This window comes from Phytophthora ramorum, assembly GCF_020800215.1.
Source record: "Phytophthora ramorum isolate Pr-102 chromosome Unknown Phyram_PR-102_s0006, whole genome shotgun sequence".
NCBI classification, from domain to species: domain Eukaryota; phylum Oomycota; class Peronosporomycetes; order Peronosporales; family Peronosporaceae; genus Phytophthora; species Phytophthora ramorum.
Window position 1 is genome coordinate 2848146 of NW_027150652.1, and position 12779 is coordinate 2860924.

Here is a 12779-nt window from a genome sequence, read left to right on the forward strand (position 1 = left end):
GAAATTGAGTCTGAACCATGTAGAATCCCTGAATGCTACAGCTCTGCAATCCCTGTGTAGCAATTCTAGCAAACACTAGACGTGCAGCAATCGACGCGTAAACCTCATCTAATTCTCGTGTAAGCGTGAGTGCTCTCCAGCTAAACTAACTGGGAGCACACGTACGGGATCGTTTGAGTTCGCAAGCCTTTTTCTAGATCGACTTCTGCAACAGCAACTTTAACACCTCTTCGTAGCTTTCTAGATCTACGCACGCAACTGCAACTTCAAAGCATCTTTTAGCCAGATCTTTCGTTGCCACGCGCACTACGTGTTCGGTCGCAACGTTCCTGCAGCAATGAAGCGTGCTTCAACCCGTACCAGCACTCATTGTTGTGATCTAAACTCGTTATCAACCATGCAGCCGCACCTCCAACACAAACTTGGAAACTATGATCCGACTCATTACGATCGCATTAGCTACGCCTTCGTCTCGGGACTCACTAGAACTGCGTCGTCAATTTTGCGACGTCTAACACTTGACACGCTTCTCGAGGGGGGGGGGGGGCAATCTCACAAACCTGCTCGTACTTGCTGGACTCAAACTGCACACTTCCCTTTGCCATTTCGTCGTAGATTCCAAGATACTCGACCCGGTGGATCAAATACATGGCCCCGGGCCTAAACACGATGTTCGACTTGCCATCAGTGCCTGGAATCTTGTCATCACAGACGATCACCTGCACCAACTGGTGCCTACCCACCGCATTTATGAAGGCCGCTGATGAATTGAACTCAGCACGTTTCGTTGCATCTGCAAGGGTGACCCAAGTCGCGTTGCTGCCGCTCAGACGCTCCGCGTAAACGCAAAACATCTTTAACGTCACACAAACGTCGGCAGCAGGGCGCGTGGCCAGGATGAAGTGTCGGAAATCCGCAACGTGCGAAAAGTAGTTGACCGCCTCCTCGTGCATTGTTGTAGGACGTCGTCTTGAATTGTGTTGAGAAACTCCATTGTGTTTGGAAGAGCGCAAAACCGAAAATGAGTGTCTCTCATAGGGTCACTGACCTAACTTCAAAAACGTCAACGACACCAACTTCAACATGTTTTTCATTTTTACTTTCGATACCTTCAGCTTGTATTCACGCTACTCTCGTCCTCACAGAGCACGCAACTCCACACGCCAACACTCACTCCAGCGCAGCGTTTTGCGCGCCCGCACAGCTTGTCCTCATGCGACGCTCGCCCTCACGCTCGTCTTCACGGAGCACGCAACTCCTCACACCACTAACTCTAGCACAGCGTCCTCGCATGCCCGCATGCCCGCACGCCCTGCCCGCTGCCTTGTCCGGTTTGCGTGCCTAGCCTACAGTAAACACCCAATGACGATGCTAAGCCAACGCTAACATAACTCAATGGAAAAAAATCAGTACATGATCAATGTGTAGCCATGACTTTTTACGCAGTTCTTACGAGCCTGCGACGCTGCGCACAAGGCCTCCCAAGTGGGTACATTCGATAAATCGGGCCGGTGGTCCAGTCAAATCAGAGACCGGCTTCGTGGAAAAAAGGGTGGCGGTCTCTGACCGCCTGTGATAACTCTTGGCTAAAATTCCTTCGAATCTCGCAATCCGGCACGTCACACCTGAATCGACCTTTCACACTGGACATAAAACTGTACCCTCCTTTTAGTGACTGTTAATTCTTCGCCACGGGTGATTACCGCGCATCTCTATTTGAACCGTCGGTCATTCGATTTCTGATGTTCTTAGACACAGGTTTTTTCCGTCTAAAACGGTCCAGGGATGGGAGATTATTAAAATAAACCCTAGCCCTTTTATAATAACGTGTGTAACAAGGGTACTTGTTGTTGTAAATAAGGGTAAAAAGTATTAGTCATGTTTCATTATAGGGAGCTTTGCCCCAATAAATATATGTGTGTGTGGGGAGGGTTATGGGTCGCTTAGTTGGCCTTCTTTCCTATTAGCAGCTACACATAGCTGTTTAGGGAGAAACAAGAGCTTTACCGGCTGGTGAAAACTAGTTTCATACAAATCCCTATTAATATCACTTTGAACAGGTTTTCGTTTAATATAGGTTTTGTATGGAGATGAGTGTGACCGTATGTTGTGTCCACCTTGCCAAAACACATTCCTGTATGTGAGCCACCCTATACAGCGCAAAAAGGTGAGTGTTAGCGCATGCCAGCTCTTTCTCAACGCGTTTGGGAACCTGTGTCAAAACCGCACCTTAAAATGATAAAAATTGATGAAGTTACGGGGGATCGTTCGAGTGGTCGTATTAATGTGTCCAGGGGGTGTATGATGCAGGCGCCGCAGACTCTCATTAAGAAGCAGGAGGAAGAAGGGTTGGCCGTCCACACTCAAGGCTCATGCATTGGAACATGGTTTTGTTTGCAAACGTATACACGAGACATTCATTTACCTCCTTTTTCTGCGTATGGGCGTATAGACAACGACGGATAAAACAAACGCTCTGAGTGTGAGTGAGTGAGTGAGTGAATATGTGAGTTAGTTAGTGAGTGAATCTGTGAGTAAATGAGTGAGTGAGTGAGTTAAAGAGAGAGAGAGAGTAAGTAAATGAATACTCACAACTGTAGCTTAGTTTTTCTTCAACGCATGCTGATTTGGTAGCCTGTAAAATGGGAAAGCACTCGTTAAATCGATCAGTTATATCGACATAAACTGGGCAATCAAGCAACTTACGAGTTACTCTACACCAGTCCTAAACCTCCCCTCCGGGGGCGTGGCGTGGCAAATGTCGAGCCCGTAAGTTTGACCCTAGCCTTGCAGCGCTGCGCTTGATCTCGCTCGGTGACTTGGCTGATTTTCAGGTACTAGGGTCAATCGCCTGGCTTTCACCAAATAGTTGGTCCACGTAAGCACTTTCAAAGGGAAATGTGGCGCTTTTAGCATCCTTCAGTAAAAATGACGGCTAGTGTACGGTTTTCCCGTTCTTGGTCGCACATCAAACGCGAGTGCAGTAAAGCCGCAGTATGCGAGTGGCAACAATTTCCTTGTTCTGGTGGGGTCTACGCACTAGAACAACGGCTTTCGCCACCCATGCTGGGAGGGGTGTCACGAAAAGTTGCTCCAGGAGGGGCTCGAACCCTCGACCTGCGGCTCATAAGACCACCGCTCTAACCAACTGAGCTACAGGAGCAGCAATCTCGACTTTGGATGTCAATTTCAGACCGCCTTTAGTATGCTCTCTTGACGGTTTTCATTCCTATCGCACAAAAATGTTGAGCCAACATTTGACCTGTCCTGCGGTTGATAAAGAAGGTGGGGTTTCGAACGTGCAGAACGGTGTGTGTGGAAATAAGTCCAATAGAAATTGTGGCATATCTGTAACTTTCGTTGGCTACACCGGTCACTGTCTCATTATTACTTTTTCAGGCGAAAAACATTACCTGCGGCTTACATGAAGTTAAGAAGATGGACGATGTATAACCTGCACGTTCGAAGGTTAATCTTCCAACCAAATCAAGTTGGAGAAGCGGATAGTGTATATAGAGAGTTTATTACGTTTCCCATTCAGAGCGCCCCCTTCCCCCCCCCCCTCCCCCGTTCTGCACGTTCGAAACCCCACCTTCTTTATCAACCGCAGGACAGGTCAAATGTTGGCTCAACATTTTTGTGCGATAGGAATGAAAACCGTCAAGAGAGCATACTAAAGGCGGTCTGAAATTGACATCCAAAGTCGAGATTGCTGCTCCTGTAGCTCAGTTGGTTAGAGCGGTGGTCTTATGAGCCGCAGGTCGAGGGTTCGAGCCCCTCCTGGAGCAACTTTTCGTGACACCCCTCCCAGCATGGGTGGCGAAAGCCGTTGTTCTAGTGCGTAGACCCCACCAGAACAAGGAAATTGTTGCCACTCGCATACTGCGGCTTTACTGCACTCGCGTTTGATGTGCGACCAAGAACGGGAAAACCGTACACTAGCCGTCATTTTTACTGAAGGATGCTAAAAGCGCCACATTTCCCTTTGAAAGTGCTTACGTGGACCAACTATTTGGTGAAAGCCAGGCGATTGACCCTAGTACCTGAAAATCAGCCAAGTCACCGAGCGAGATCAAGCGCAGCGCTGCAAGGCTAGGGTCAAACTTACGGGCTCGACATTTGCCACGCCACGCCCCCGGAGGGGAGGTTTAGGACTGGTGTAGAGTAACTCGTAAGTTGCTTGATTGCCCAGTTTATGTCGATATAACTGATCGATTTAACGAGTGCTTTCCCATTTTACAGGCTACCAAATCAGCATGCGTTGAAGAAAAACTAAGCTACAGTTGTGAGTATTCATTTACTTACTCTCTCTCTCTCTTTAACTCACTCATTTACTCACAGATTCACTCACTAACTAACTCACATATTCACTCACTCAGTTTCACTCACAGCGTCGATTTGTTCAAAGTAGCTGCTGCTCCAGACCGGAAAAATCCTGGAACTCCTTACTCTCCTCGGCTTCTCTGCAGGCTACCCGGACTGATCATGACTGGTACCAAACTTGGTCCAGACTCGTTCAAGACTATTAGAGCGTATTATCTCATACGTTATGGCTAGGGTATACCTGTCCGGTTTGAGCAGGGAAAGGAAGGCATTTGTTGTGTTTTCTAGCTCAGCAAGCCCACTAGTCAACTATTGTACTCGTCATTGAAGATTGGACCAAAACTTATTAAAATGCCAAACAAATGGCAATAGCTCTTCGAGTTCCTATCCGATCAGGTTAAAACGGCCACAGCACTATTCCTTAGTGCGTTGTACGTGCATTACAACTTTTACTTCGCTAGCAACATGTCCGGGTCAAACACCACGGAGCGAGAGCTGACCGCAGGTCAGAAGGACTTTGTTGTACGGTGTTACAAGTTCATGACCATATCGAAGAAAGGAGGGCTCTTTAGAGGGCAGCGGACCCGAGACTGTGTAGCTGCGTATCTGAAGATTGCTCATGGCACCGTTACGACCGTCACGGACGAATACAGAGCTGACACCACCACCAAGTTCGAGGTAGGTGCGCTATATTCGCGGTGCCAGCTCCTTATCAGGTGTATATCGCTAACCTGTGAAATATTACATCGGTAGCCCAAGCCAAGCGAGCGTGGCAAGAAGAGAGGTTATGATCCTAAAGAGCTAGAGCCGATTATACACAACTATATCGACAGTCAGAACAAGTTGGGTAAGCCCGTCACGGCGCAGAAAATTATCCGTGAGATTACTGAGAAGGCGAGCACAACGCTAGAGCTACGAACCATGCAACGGTTGCTGAACGAGCTCGACTTTCACTATGTTGTCGGTAAGAAGAGGCACATTCTGGCTGACACGGCAGGAATTGCTTCATTCCGAACCACTTACATAGAAAAAAAAGCTTTTCAATCGGTGTCGTACGCGCAAAGGTGAGCTCAATCCGCGAAAGACGGAGGTGTTTTTGGACGAGTCGTTTTGCAACGTGAATCATGTTGCAGGGAAGATATGGCTTCTCGACGACAGGACCCGCTACAATAAAAGCGGGAAAGGACCTCGGTGAGTTGTATTTTTAGTTGCACGTCAGAAAATATATTCTAAATAACTTTGGTAATGTTAGAGCATGTATTATAGGTGCAGGTTTCATTTTGTGTAGCGGAGGACGGATTGAGGCTGGCTTCGTAGAGGGATCTATAAAATGCTGGAATGCGACGCTAAAATGGAAACATGTGAGGAAGATGACTATCATGGGAGCTTCAACACGGCAAAGTTCGAGCGATGGTTCAAGATTCTTTGCTCGACTCTTCAGACACAACATGGAGCCTGCGTGATTCATATGGACAGCATAAAAACCAGACGAACAGAAGTCCAACAATGCAGCGGAAGCGTGATGAAATGCGTGCTTGGCTCCCTTTAAAAGGTATGAGTATAGTGAAATCAAGACAAAACCGTGCCAAAATTGGCCTTTTATCTTTGTGTAGCATGTACACCCCTCAGTCCGCCCAATTAGATTGACGAGGGCTCGTTGTGTGCGCGAAAGCATGTGGCTCTGTGCCGCTATCTTCTACGTCTTGCCTCTTCAACTAGCGTGTTAGATACTATTTCAGCGCAACAAAAAAATACTCAGAATCATGTAGACGGCGCAGTGAATTAATGTGGCAGCACAAAGTTTCGAAGTGGGTTGCAACAGTTTCTCAATGACAACGAACCTGTAGTAATCAGGGCCAGTAGTAAGAAGCAGTACATACTGCACGGCACAATTGAAGCTACTCATCAATCCTTCCGGGATTGATCTGTCGTTACGGTAGCGACAATTCTCGTTTGTGATCTCCGAGAAAACCCCAGGGGATATATTATCCTGCCAACCCTTATCACGTGATAGTAAATCAGACTGTCAAAAAATGACGCGGTCATCAACTGTCAAAACCTTCTTTATGAAATGCGATTGTCACCCAACCAGTCTGGAGAGACTCGTCGTGTTCTTTTCTCTTTTGCGGAGCCTGGATGACATTTCATCAGATCGCACCAGCGGGATTATTTTGGTGACCTTTTTCTGTTTGATTCCGCTCACATTGTCGACAGCACCATTCATACGATCGGATTGACCCCCTTTAGCGATATTGTCGGCAGCTCCATCATAGCTATTACCTTCGCCAACCAGGCAAGTAGTCAGATTTTCTGGATTGGATGGTTGTGCTGGCATCTGGTTATCGACTCGTTTTTGTGTTTCAACTCCATCCATTTGGTACCACCCTACCGTTTGTAACATCGCTTTTGTTACTGTCTTGTGCGCAGGACACTTTTCCAATTAGATTTAGCCGCCCGACCAAATACATATCCATGATTCTTGACTATCATATTTCACCTCAGCAAATTCACGAATATTATTCCGGGCGTAGGTTAGCACTCTGGCACATGTACAGGTGCCTCCATCTGTATGACACGAATCGTAATACTCGAGAACTCTGAAATCGTACGGCATAACATTCTTCTCACACTCGCCTCCTTTAGCACGAAAGAGGTTGTCCGTGGACTCCAACGCAGCTGAATCATCAAGTAATTTCATAATCTCCCTTTTCCATCCACCAGAATACCCCTTGGTACACCAAGATTATCCGCAGCAATCCTAGTGCTCCACTCAGGGTGATCTCTCCGGGTCTTCTGCTTGTCGATCTTCGTGGTGCCACTTCTCATTTTCCATTATACCTGAACGGTGGCTTATGTATTGTCACCACCATAACGACAAAGCAATCCCGGAAGAATTGACGAGTAGCTTCTTCTTTTTTGGTGGGTGGGGGTGGTGGGGGGGGGGTGGGAGACGAGTAGCTTCTTTTTTTTTTGGTGGGTGGTGGTGGTGGTGGGGGGGGGGGGGGGTTAATGATGTAGAGCTCGCTGTCATTTATGTAGACTTCACACGAAGGTCGAGCTATTTTGGCAGGTGGTCAATGTATTCTGTATTGTGGCCCACTTATTGTGCAACGTGGTCGAGCTATCGTGCTTAGACGTTGTTGTTGGTCGGGTTGTAATCCTGGACGACGGTGCGCATTTGTTTTCTTCGCCGCCCCATCTCCAGACATCTGATATTTTGTTGACGTGTTTGCCATTACTGCATCATATAAAACTTTGCGGCGTGAGAAGAATCGATTCTTGGTAGGATTTTTTCACCACATGCTACCGAATCGTTGTTCCACTTCACGAACAGATATCTGACCCGCTACCCCGCCAATGCATTCTCTCCACAACCCATCTACGGCCTGCAGTGAGCCACTAAAATGTTGTGTAGGTCTTGTATACTTAGGAAGTTCTGCTGGTTGTGGATTCGCTGCCTCTTGTGGTCTGACAGCACCGATTCTTTGGGGGTCTTCTTCTGCATAATGACTAGTTTCTAGTTCATAGCAAACAAGCCTTGCTCTTTTAACTGACGAACCTGGCAATCAAGACTATATTTTTCCCCGTGAAGTGCTCCGAATCCTGCTTTCAGTGTTGATGCAACTAACGGTATTGCAGCTTCAATACATGTATCGTGCGGTTGGTTGTTGCGTGCAAATATTCCATCATATTAATGTGCTGTAGTGATTTCAAGTTTCGGCCCGCGCTTAGATCAGGGTTAGCCTAAAGTGGGCTTAGCTGAGTCTCAAAGCATGTGGTGTGCTGTACGAGCTCGGAAATCAGAAGTTAAGTCTTAGGAATAATGTTTCAAGGTACGGAATTTGACTGCCCGCACGAACTCTGTAAACAGCACCTTAGGACCAGGGTTTCACGGAAAGATATCAGCTAGATCCATCGGGTTGCAGTTATTCAGACACCAGTCGAGTCCAGAAGTCGTCAGCGTTGTTGACAAGTCGCTGACAAATCACCACGAGTTGTCGAACTCAGTGGAAGGGTACCACTAAGCAAGATCCACGACGACTTCAGCTCACTTGGTATTTGTATAGGGACACGCCAGGGATCAACAGCCGAGCTGGAGGGAGCCCAAGTGTCGCCGAACTCAGACGAAGGACCGGGGAGATCTGCAATGACTCCATATTACTTGACATTTGTAAAGGAGCTTTAGGAAACCATAGGAGAGGAGTCTGTGGGTTCCACAAGATATAACAGAACTAACTTTCTAATCAAAGACAAGCGTATCCTCTTGACCATGAGTCACTGTACGGGCTAGATTATGCCTGCCGTTGACACAGCTTGTAAGGTGTTGGCCGACAGGTAATAACAAGAGATAAAGGTCACCCCGTGGAATGAGGCATCTTGCCAAGCGTGAAGAACAAAGGTCGGCGAACTCGGTAAGTCGATACGCCGGACAGCCCGGATGCCGTGGCATTTTCAACCAAGTACTGTTGACTCAGTGACCAGTTAAAAAGCACTGGCGCGCTGAATCCTTTGATGGAGGACACGGGAAGATGTGAACAGAGCCAACCAAGTTCGGTTAGTTTCTGGGAGAGTTTTGCCGGCTTGGTTAGTCGGTGCCCAACATTTACCCGTCTCGGAAGGGCCGAACCGCGGAGGGATCACCCCAACACAGGCTAAATGCGCCGACCAAGTCGCTGATTATTGTGGTTACAGGGAAGGAGTTCCCATTTGACGATTTTGTATGCTGTGTAACACCTCATCACCATCAAATTTCGCGTATTCTTTTACTGAATAAAGGTCTTCCTATGTCCTTCCAGTAGAACTTTCCTTCTTCCAAATTACTATAGTATTTACCGATTACCGCCTACTCAGATAGTATTAGAGTACTAGCATTGAGTTCGGAATTTATATTATATTGTTAGTAATACATTATCGTTCTAGTACTATTTCTGACCAGTTCAGATCCTGCGCGCCGAGATGCATTCGCCGTCAAGTTCCATACGACGGATTTCATTCTTGTTGTGTTGGGATTTTTCGATCAAGCCAAGACAACTCTGCCTAGATTGCTTGTTATCCTCAGTATCTAGCTTCTTCCTACTACTCCTTAGCTACTAATCGTGTATTGACCGCACGCCAAAACGTCCATTAAACCCCAACAACCTCTCTTGTGGTCACTACTATTCCAGTCCATCGTCTCTCTGTCCCCGTTGGTCTTGCACAATCTACTCTCCTTGCATGCGACGGCTAGGCTTTCGTTCAACGTCATCGCCTTTTCTTTGTTGGGCGATGCAGTTAGTATCCCAACATGCAGGGCTCCTCAATATGGCATTGTTCATTTATTCATCAACATATCAACACAAGAATCATAACGCAGTTATTCCTGCAGCTCTCAGCGCATGTTCTGTCTAATTGCTTGTACACTAGTTGCGTCCCGCCAGTCCTTGTTGAAGGAAAGAAACACCAGGACTTCGAGCGTGTCAGGGCCCATGCTTTTCCGCAAGTCCGAGTAAACGAGCTTGGCCTGCGAAAAGAAGCGTTCGCACTCATTTGACGTTGGAGGCACCTACTCCAGAGCCATGTACACCGCAGTCCGAGACTTGCTCGTCTTCTTGAACACAGACGCCATAAATGATCGGCTTTCCTCCGCTGGGATGACATCGCCTCCAGAACACTTGAAAGAAGCGCATGCCGCCTGCTCACGTGCGCTCAATCTCGAACCCAGAATAATCTTCACGATTCCAGTTTCTAGATCAGGATAGTTGACAACAGGTGCGTCGCTTGCCAGTCGCGCTTTCATCCGAGGGTACTTGCGGGCAACGAGGTCAAATGAACGACAGGCACCAACTAACGTTAGCGTGGAGTCTTGGAGTGCCTTCGTCACCTCATTCAGCTCCCCCAGCTTCTTCAACATCTCGTGAGCGTGCGTTGCTGCTTCGTCCGTCAGCAAAATCTTGGCCATGCCGTGCTTGGTCACCGTCGCGTGATCCAGGGCGAGGAGTACTGGATGCGGCTTGACATAGCGCTCGAGAATAGCAAACGTGCTCGACCAACGAGTAGCGTTCCGCATGACCGGCGCCAGCGGTGTCACCTTGCGTAGTGCAGAACGGCCCTTGATAGTGCTCAGATGTTTCATCAACGCGTGGATTTTAGCCAATAGAGATTCTTCATCGCCCAAGAAGTCGTTGACCGCCGGCTGGAATCGATGGCTAGCGCAGCCAATGAATGGCAGAGCACCCGCTTTTCGGCCAATGGATTGGTTGACGGAGCAATTATCGCCAATCATGAACAGCACAGAACTCCAAGGCTTGTTGAAAGTCGCCAAAGTGTCGGCGATCAGGTCGTACAAGCTCTGTGCTCCCAAATCTACTTCGTCGGCAAACGGGCAGATTGCTAGAAGCACGAAGCGGCGCGAGAGGCACTGGATACTATCGTCGTAGCTGGGGTTGCGTTGGCCGTCATTGGCAGTGCTGGTTTCGTTGTAGACGGCCATGATCGCGACGAAGTGACGTCCACCACTCAACCATCCGTCGAGTGCAATACCGAACAGATCAGGAAGCTTGACAGCGATTACGTCACGGACGTATCCGTAGAGCAGGTTGATGTACTTCTTCAGCGTAGTTGCAGCAATCGGATCCATCTTGGCGTTCTTGTAAACCAGAGGGCGCTCACAGAAACTCACCGGCATCCGTTCTACCACTCGATCCAGCGAAATATTTTGCTGGTCTGCTGGTCGGGCAGCGAAAGCCCGAGATGGATTCCTTACGAAACGCAGCCTCCGCCAACTGCGGGTAGTCGGGGTGCATCCTCAGGAGGAGGTGCACCTGGTTTGTGTAGCCTCGACCTTCCTTGTAGACCTTCCTGCACGAGTTGCACTTCCACTTGCCTGGAGAGAGCTCACTAAAAAGCAGACAGTACAGATCCTTGTTGGAGAACTTCATGAGGAGACTTGGGTCAGCGGAGAAGGGGTGACACTTGCTTGCGAAGGTGCGAGTTTTCGAATGAGTGTTTTAGCGATGTAAATAGTACAAACGAGCCGCAGGGATCTCCGTGAACAACAACCAGTCCCTCACCGCTGGTTGGCCGTCATCCCATCATAATCCATTGTATGACAAAAATATGAAAGAATGTAGTTTGAGCCTATAATACATAATGTCATACTTAGAATGAGCATATATGCTTGATCATAATTTAAAGTGCGGAGCCCAGCCAACATGTGTCCTAACAGCATCTGTCTCTCTGCACGTTCGTTGCTTCGCTTTTGTGCGTAAGTTGCTCATGGCAATGGCCCTAGTAGAGAAGTCACAATTAAAATCGTTGGAAGGGGTCGGGATCTTCGCATTTTTAGCCGAAGGGAAATTAAAGTCTTCCACTGGTGCACGGACGAAGCACTTCAAAAGCGCTCAGACGGGTTCACAGGGTTTCTGCATAAGTTGTGAATCGGAGGTAGTTAACTCAGCTTACGAGCAGTCAGAGTTTGCGCATTTCATGAAGGGCATGATCGAGATGACAGGGGAGGGGGGGTCTCGACTGCTGGAAAGTCGCAAAACGAGCATACCATTGAGCCGATACATGCTGGTTTTTGAAGACTGCTCGCAACCCAGTGATACTAACCGCTCGAAAGGTGTCTTGTTTCAGGGAGAAGGAGTTTCGGGGGAGGGCGGCCAGAACGAGAGTGAGCCGTCCCCGCAGTTCGGGCGGGTGGATCCACGTGGATCCACAACCGCCCTACATCTGCACATGTATTAGTTTCACAATACTATACCCTTACTAGATCTCCATGCTATTGGTTATAATACCTATCAATCCGCATACATGTCCTGTGCGACTACCCGCTCGCTCGTGGAGTGATTCCCACTATCGTCATCGGCAACTACGCTCGGTCTTGTTGCTTTTCTTGAGCTAAACGAGAGGCAAACACAGCCCTCCCGATTTCATCGAGTGCTGGCGTTGACCAAGTTATCAGATAGTATCGACACTATAAAATATTAGCTGCGCGGCGATAGCTGCGGTAAGTCGTGTGAGTCCTGGAGGGTGTACATGCACGGCGAACGTTCTCCGCGTTGATAGACTCGGTGGATGGCGCTGACGAGCTCGGAGTAGCACCATTGCTTCTCGCAATAATGGTGGAGTCTTCGGGGGAGGGCGATCGCGCAGAACGGGATGGGGGCATGGGGAAATGTTGGGGGCTGAGGACTGGGAACTGGAGATTATGTGAGGTGCTCTGAACGATTGTAGCCAATGATATAGCCCAGTCTGTTGTACGACGTTGTCGTACGAAATACACGTCAATAGCATTGATAACAAATGTAATGGGTCTGCTTAGACCCACTACTTAAGCTTACACGTGTGCGCACGTGTATGAGGAAGCGTAGGTGTAATTAGCTTAAGTTCAGTATACTTGTATCCGCAAGTATACTTAAACTAAGACAAAGGAACCGAACGATAGCTTTGGTGCCAAATGAGAACTGTATTGATTG